Genomic DNA, 8355 nt, shown 5'->3' with positions numbered 1-8355 from the left:
TAATGGAAGGAGTATCCGTAATAAGGTGGATGAATTAACTGTCCAAATAGATGTTAACAGATATGGCGTGATTGGGATTACAGAGACGTGGCTCCAGGATGATCAGGGCTGGGAACTCAACGTCCATGGGTATTCAACATTCAGGAAGGAAAGAATAAAAGGAAAATTAGGTGGGGTAGCATTGCTGGTTAAAGAGGAGATTAATGCAATAGTTCGAAAGGACATTAGCTTGGATGAGGTGGAATCTATATGGGTAGAGCTGCAGAACAGCAAAGGGCAAAAACCGTTTGTGGGAGTTGTGTACAGATCTCCAAACAGTAGTAGTGATGTTGGGGAGGGCATAACACAGGAAATTAGGGCTGCAAGCAATAAAGGTGCAGCAGTTATCATGGGTATGTATATAGATTGGGCTAACCAAACTGGAAGCAATACGGTGGAGGAGTATTTCCTGGAGTGCAAAAGGGATGGTTTTCGAGACCAATGTGTCGAGGAACCAACTAGAAGGGAGGCCATCTTAGACTGGGTGTTGTGTAATGATAGAGGATTATTTAGCAATCTCGTTGTGCGAGGCCCCTTGGGGAAGAGTGACCATAATATGGTGGAATTTTACATTAAGGTGGAGAATGAAACAGTTAATTCAGAGACCATGGTCCAGAACTTAAAGAAGGGTAACTTTGAAGGTATGAGGCGTGAATTGGTTTGGATAGATTGGCGAATGATACTTAAGGGGTTGACTGTGGATGGGCAATGGCAGACATTTAGCGACCGCATAGATGAACTACAACAATTGTGCATTCCTGTCTGGCGTAAAAATAAAAAAGGGAAGGTGGCTCAACCGTCGCTATCAAGGGAAATCAGGGATAGTATTAAAGCCAAGGAAATGGCATACAAATTGGCCAGAAATAGCAGTGAATCTGGGGACTGGGAGAAATTTAGAACTCAGCAGAGGAGGACAAAGGGTTTGATTAGGGCAGAGAAAATAGAGTACGAGAGGAATCTTGCAGGGAACATTAAGACGGACTGCAAAAGTTTCTTTCGATATGTGAAGAGAAAAAGGTTAGTAAAGACAAACGTAGATCCCCTGCAGTCAGAATCAGGGGAAGTCATAACGGGGAACAAAGAAATGGCAGACCAATTGAACAAGTACTTTGGTTCGGTATTCACTAAGGAGGACACAAACAACCTTCCGGATATAAAAGGGGTCAGAGGGTCTAGTAAGAAGGAGGAACTGAGGGAAATCCTTATTAGTCGGGAAATTGTGTTGGGGAAATTGATGGGATTGAAGGCCGATAAATCCCCAGGGCCTGATGGACTGCATCCCAGAGTACTTAAGGAGGTGGCCTTGGAAATAGCGGATGCATTGACAGTCATTTTCCAACATTCCATAGACTCTGGATCAGTTCCTATCGAGTGGAGGGTAGCCAATGTAACCCCACTTTTTAAAAAAGGAGGGAGAGAGAAAACAGGGAATTATAGACCGGTCAGCCTGACCTCAGTAGTGGGTAAAATGATGGAATCAATTATTAAGGATGTCATAGCAGCGCATTTGGAAAGAGGTGACATGATAGGTCCAAGCCAGCATGGATTTGTGAAAGGGAAATCATGCTTGACAAATCTCCTGGAATTTTTTGAGGATGTTTCCAGTAGAGTGGACAAGGGAGAATCAATTGACGTGGTATATTTGGAGTTTCAGAAGGCTTTCGACAAAGTCCCACAAAAGAAATTAACGTGCAAAGTTAAAGCACATGGGATTGGGGGTAGTGTGCTGACATGGATTGAGAACTAGTTGTCAGACAGGAAGCAAAGAGTCGGAGTAAATGGGTACTTTTCAGAATGGCATGCAGTGACTAGTGGGGTACCGCAAGGTTCTGTGCTGGGGCCCCAGATGCTTAAATTGTTCATTAATGATTTAGACGAGGGGACTAAATGTTATATCTCCAAATTTGCGGATGACACTATGTTGGGTGGCAGTGTGAGCTGCGAGGAGGATGCTATGAGATGCAGAGTGACTTGGATAGGTTATATGAGTGGGCAAATGCATGGCAGATGAAGTATAATGTGGATAAATGTGAGGTTATCCGCTTTGGTGGTAAAAACAGAGAGACAGGCTATTATCTGAATGGTGACAGATTCGGAAAAGGGGAGGTGCAACGAGACCTGGGTGTCATGGTACATCAGTCATTGAAGGTTGGCATGCAGGTACAGCAGGCGGTTCAGAAAGCACATGGCATGTTGGCCTTAATAGCGAGGGGATTTGAGTACAGGGGCAGCGAGGTGTTGCTACAATTGTACAGGGCAATCGTGAGGCCACACCTGGAGTATTGTGTACAGTTTTGGTCTCCTAACTTGAGGAAGGACATTCTTGCTATTGAGGGAGTGCAGCAGAGGTTCACCAGACTGATTCCCGGGATGGCGGGACTGACATATCAAGAAAGACTGGAGTTCAGAAGAATGAGAGGGGATCTCATAGAAACGTTTAAAATTCTGACGGTTTAGACAGGTTAGATATAGGAAGAATGTTCCCAATGTTGGGGAAGTCCAGAACCAGGGGTCACAGTCTAAGGATAAGGGGTAAGCCATTTAGGACCGAGATGAGAAGAAACTTCTTCACCCAGAGAGTGGTGAACCTGTGGAATTCTCTACCACAGAAAGTTGTGGAGGCCAATTCACTAAATATATTCAAAAAGGCGTTAGATGTAGTCCTTACTATTCGGGGGATCAAGTGGTATGGCGAGAAAGCAGGAATGTGGTACTGAAGTTGCATGATCAGCCATGAACTCATTGAATGGCGGTGCAGGCTCGAAGGGCTGAATGGCCTACTCCTGCACCTATTTGCTATGTTTCTATGTTTCTAATGGGACTCAAGATAGACAAGTCCCATGGTCCTGATGAAATGCATCCCAGGGTATTAAAAGAGATGGCGGAAGTTATAGCAGATGCATTCGTTATAATCTACCAAAATTCTCTGAACTCTTTTGAGGTACCATCGGATTGGAAAGCAGCTACTGTAACGCCTCTGTTTAAAAAAGGGGGCAGACTCAAGGCAGGTAACTATAGGCCAGTTAGTTTAACATCAGTAGTGGGGAAAATGCTTGAAGCTATCCTGAAGAAAGAAATAGTGGGACATCAAGATAGGAATAGTGCAATCAAGCAGACGCAACATGGATTCATCAAAGGCAAATCATGTGTAACTAATTTACTGAAATTCTTTGAGGATATAACGAGCATGGTGGATAAAGGTGTACCGATGGATGAGGTGTATTTAGATTTCCAAAAGGCATTCGATAAGGTGCCACACAAAATGTTACTGCAGAAGATAAAGGTACACGGAGTCAGAGGAAATATATTAGCATGGATAGAGAATTGGCTGGTTGGCAGAAAGCAGAGAGTCGGGATAAATGGGTCCTTTTCGGGTTGGAAATCGGTGGTTAGTTGTGTGCCGCAAGGATCGGTGCTGTGACCACAACTGTTTACAATCTACATAGATGACCTGGAAGAGGGAACAGAGTGTATTGTAACAAAATTTGCAGATGACACAAAGATTAGTGGGAAAGCGGGTTGTGTAGAGGACACAGAGAGGGTGCAGAGAGATTTAGATAGGTTAAGCAAATGGGCTAAGGTTTGGCAGATGGAATACAACGTCGGAAAATGTGAGGTCATGCAACTTGGAAAAAAAAACAGTAAAAGGGAATATTATTTGAATGGAATTAAATTACAACATGTTGTGGTGCAGAGGGACCTGGGGTTCCTTGTGCATGAAACTCTTTGAGTCTACCTACAAAACATAAAACATTAAACCGTGCCACCCGACCTGGGTGACACACCAGACATTTACAAGGCCCTTTTCTTCCTTTTTTTTTTTTGGGCACTAAAATCACAATTTTCCCAGTGCCCCCTATAAAAGGGAAGGGGACACTAAAAGCACCGGCAATTAAAACAAATTAAACTTTAAAACGTAAAATCAAATTCAAATTTGGTTGCCGGGCGTGATGATGCACTCCAGTCCCTCCGGTGCCCACCTCTCGCGGAAGGCCGCGAGCGTACCGGTGGACACCGCGTGCTCCATCTCCAAGGACACCCTGGACCGGATGTAAGAGCGGAAGAGAGGCAGGCAGTCAGGTTGAACGACCCCCTCGACCGCCCGCTGCCTGGACCGGCTGATGGCACCCTTGGCCGTGCCCAGGAGCAGTCCTACGAGGAGGCCTTCGGACCTACCCGCTCCCCTCCGCACAGGGTGCCCAAAGACCAGGAGAGTGGGACTGAAGTGCAGCCATAATTTCAGGAGCAGCCCCTTCAAATAATGGAACAGGGGCTGCAACCTCGTGCACTCCATAAAAACATGGAACACGGACTCCTCCAGACCGCAGAAATTGCAGGCGGCCTGGGAGTCCGTGAACCGGCTTAAAAATTTGTTGCACGGCACTGCTCCGTGCACCACCCTCCAGGCCAAGTCCCCGACGAATAGTGGGAGAACCCTTGCGTAGAGTGCCCTCCATTGGGGACCCGCGCCTCCTCCGGACGGCAAGATGGTACGCCATGGCGTGTCCGGATGGCAGCCGAGGATGGCAAAGTTGAGAGTGTGCAGGAGCAGCCCGTACAAGAAACCCCTCCGCGCGGAACTGAAAGGGACGGAGGGGATTTCCCCGAGGCGGCTCAAGTTGTGAGGCGCCGGCCCCCGAGGGAGGTTCCGGGGTTTGGCGCCGATGAGGAATTCCGTCCGGACGGGGGTCAGTTCGGACGGGATCTCCCCACGTGCTTGAGCCTCCTCGATGCACCTAACGGAGTCAGGGCCCAGAGCTGTTTTTAGCGACTCGATGGCATCGGCCGCGTGGCAGACATTGGCAGAATTTAGGCGCTGCACCAGCGTGTCTGGCGCCATCCAACCCGCTCCTCCGCCATCGAGCAGGTCCCTGACACTGGTCACCTCACCAGCCACAGCCCTCTCTTCCGACCGCCACATAAAACCTCGGTCGTGGAGGTACGGATTCCCGAGTAGCGGCTCCTGCAGGACGGCCGCCACTCCAGCCGGCGGAGAGCTGCGCCTGGTGGAGACTTTGTTCCAGACCCTGATGAGTTCCTTGTAAAAGACAGGCAGCTCCCGGAGGGCGGTCCTGACACCCTCCAATTCACAAACAGGAGCTGCGTGTCGTAATTGAGGTCGCGCTGCTGGCGGAAGAAATACCTCGCCAGAGCACATCACCTAGTAGGGGGCTCGACGTAAAGGTATCTCTGCAGGGTCTGAAGACGGAAAGTCGTGAGCTGGGCGCTGACGCACACCAACGACTGACCGCCCTCCTCAAGCGGGAGACACAAGACCGCGGCAGAGACCCAGTGCTTCCTGTTGTTCCAGAAGAAGTCCACCAGCACCTTCTGTATATTGGCGACAAACGCAGGGGGAGGGGTCAAAGTGACAAGCCGGTACCACAACATTGCGGCCACCAGCTGGTTTATGACTAGCGCTCGACCCCTGTAGGACAGCACTCGGAGCAGTCCTGTCCAGCGCCCTAGGCGAGCGGCGACCTTGGCCTCCAGCTCCTGCCAGTTCGCCGGCCAGGCTCCCTCGTCGGGGCTAAGGTAGACTCCCAGATAGAGGAGATGGGTCGTGCTCCAGGCAAAAGGCCTGAGCTCCTCCGGCAGGGAGTCCACCCGCCACTGAACCACCAGGAGTCCGGAACATTTCTCCCAGTTGATCCTGGCAGAGGACGCGGCCGAGTAAATCTCCTGGCACTCACGCATCCTCCGCAGGTCAGCGGGATTCTCTACCGCGAGGAGCACGTCATCGGCGTAAGCCGAGAGGACGACCCCCACGCCCGGCCCTTGCAGAGCCAGTCCCGTCAACCTTGTCCGCAAGAGGCGCAGGAAAGACTCCACGCAAACGGCGTATAAATGGCCAGACATGGGGCATCCCTGGCGCACCCCTCTCCTAAAGCGAAGGGGCGCCCTCAAGGACCCGTTAACCTTAATCAGACACTCCGCGGCGGCGTACAAAAGTCGGATCCGGGCGACGAAATGCGTCCCGAACCCGAAAGCGCGCAGAGTTCCGAGCAGATAGTCGTGATCCACCCTGTCGAACGCCTTCTCTTGGTCGAGGGATAGGAAGGCGACCGACAGACCAGCCTCCTGGGAACAATGGATGAGGTCCCAGACTAGATGGATGTTATCGTGGATTGTCCGGCCCAGGACCGTGTAGGACTGGTCGGGGTGGATCATGTGGTCCAGCACGGCACCAAGGCGAGCAGACATCGCCCTGGCGAAGATTTTGTAGTCCGTGCTGAGGAGGGAGACCGGGCGCCAGTTCTTAAGGAGGCGGAGATCGCCCTTCTTAGGCAGCTGGACGATGACTGCCCTGCGCCAAGAGAGGGGCATCTCCCCGGTCACCAGACTTTCCCCCAGGACCCGCGCATAGTCGCTCCCCAGGACGTCCCAGAATGCCCTGTGGAACTCCACGGTCAGCCCGTCCAGCCCCGGGGATTTTCCCCTCGAGAGCCGGTCGAGGGCACCGGTCAGCTCCGCCAGGCTTAGCGGAGCTTCCAGATTTTCAGCGCCCTCCGGGCTGACCTTCGGCAGGTCCTCCCACAAAACTCTACGCGCTTCCTCGTTGGACGGATCCGGAGAGAACAGAGCCCCGTAATATTCACGGGCCCTGTTGTTGACGCCCTCCGGATCCAAGACGAGAGACCGTCGTCGGCCAGCAGCGTCAAGAGCTGCTTACGGACTCTCTGCCTTTTTTCCAGCGAGTAGAAGAAGGGGGAGCCGCGGATCAGATCCCGCAGGAACCGGATCCGCGACCTCACGAACGCGCCTCGGGACCCGACGAGCTGCAGGTCCTTCAGCGCGGCCTTCTTCGCTTCGTACACCGTTCGTAGGGACGGGTCCTGGACGACTTGACCGAGACGGGCTTCCAGGTCGAGCACCTCTTTTTCTAGGCGCCCGACTCTGGCCGCCCACCTCTTGGTCGACCCCCTCGCGTACTCTTGACAGAAGACGCGGACGTGAGCCTTGCCCACGTCCCACCATAGCCTCAAGGAGGGGAAGCCCCCCTGCTTCCTTCTCCAGTCGGACCAGAATCGACGGAACGAGTCCTGGAACCGCACGACCTCCAGCAGCCGGTTGTTAAAGTGCCAGTACGCGGACCCCGTCCTCGCGCGGAGCGAAGCGAGCTCCGCCCACACCAGGTGGTGGTCCGAACACGGCACCGGCCGCATGGAGGCCGCCGGGATGCAGGAAACGTATGCCCGAGACACGTAAAGGCGGTCGACTCTGGACCATCCTACTCCAGGCCTCACCCAAGTAAAGGCGCTGGAGTCGGGGTGGAGATTTCGCCAGACGTCCACCAAGTCGAAGGACCCGACCAGGTCCCTCAACTTCTCCATCGCCATCATGCACTGTGGGGCACCGGAGCAGTCCCTCGCCTCGAGGGTGCAGTTAAAATCCCCCCCGAGGACAATCCAGTCGCCGACGTCGACGGAGCCAAGAAGAGCGGACACCTCTTCAAAGAAGCGCGTCTGCTGCGGGCCGGGCTGAGGGGCGTACACGTTCACGAGATGGAGCGGCACTTCCCCCAGGCGAACCGTTACGTGCAGCAAGCAGCCTGGCACGGGCTCCTCGACCCCCAAGATCTCCGGTTGAAAATGCGGGCCCAGCAAGATGGCCACCCCACTAGAAGTGGCGGTGAGGTGGCTCATGCGGACTTCTCCTTGCCATTCCAGGAGCCACGTGGCTTCGTCTCCCGGAACGGTGTGGGTTTCTTGCAGGATGCACACCGCATATTTCCCCTCCCGCAGGAGCGAAAAATTGTCAAATCTACGGCGTGCCCCTCTGCCGCCGTTGATGTTGAGGCTGGCTATGGTTATCTTCATGACTAGAGCATAGTGCAACCTCTACCTAACCTACTGTGGGGGAGGAGTGGAGTCGTTTGTTGACCTCCACTGCTTCAGCAGCCCAGCGAGGAACTTTTTGAGCCGGCGCAGCTCAAGGCCTTGAGCCTTTGATCAGGGCCCGCCCGCGGCCATGGTTTTAGCGGCGGCGCGGACGGACGCGACGAGCAGCCCCGGATCGGACCATCTTTCCAGGGCCAGACGGGCTTGGTCGCGGCGACCCCGGCACTGGACCAAAAAGACCCGCAGTTCCTCTACGGGAATGAGGAGGGTCTCAGTGGTGGCCGCGAGCAGATCCATCGCCTCACTGGCGATGGACTCGAGATCTTCACCCGCGTCCTCCACCGAGTCCCCGTCCCCCTCCGGGAGGTCGCCGCTAGCAGCCGGCCCGTCGACCGCACGAGGTACGGCAAACGGCCCGGCCACTCCATCTGGCCCCGGCTCTGCCCCGATCCCACCCTCGGGATCGTAGGCAGAG

Source organism: Pristiophorus japonicus, chromosome 23 (assembly GCF_044704955.1).
Source record: "Pristiophorus japonicus isolate sPriJap1 chromosome 23, sPriJap1.hap1, whole genome shotgun sequence".
NCBI lineage: Eukaryota > Metazoa > Chordata > Chondrichthyes > Pristiophoridae > Pristiophorus > Pristiophorus japonicus.
Note: the sequence above shows the minus strand (reverse complement) of the source record.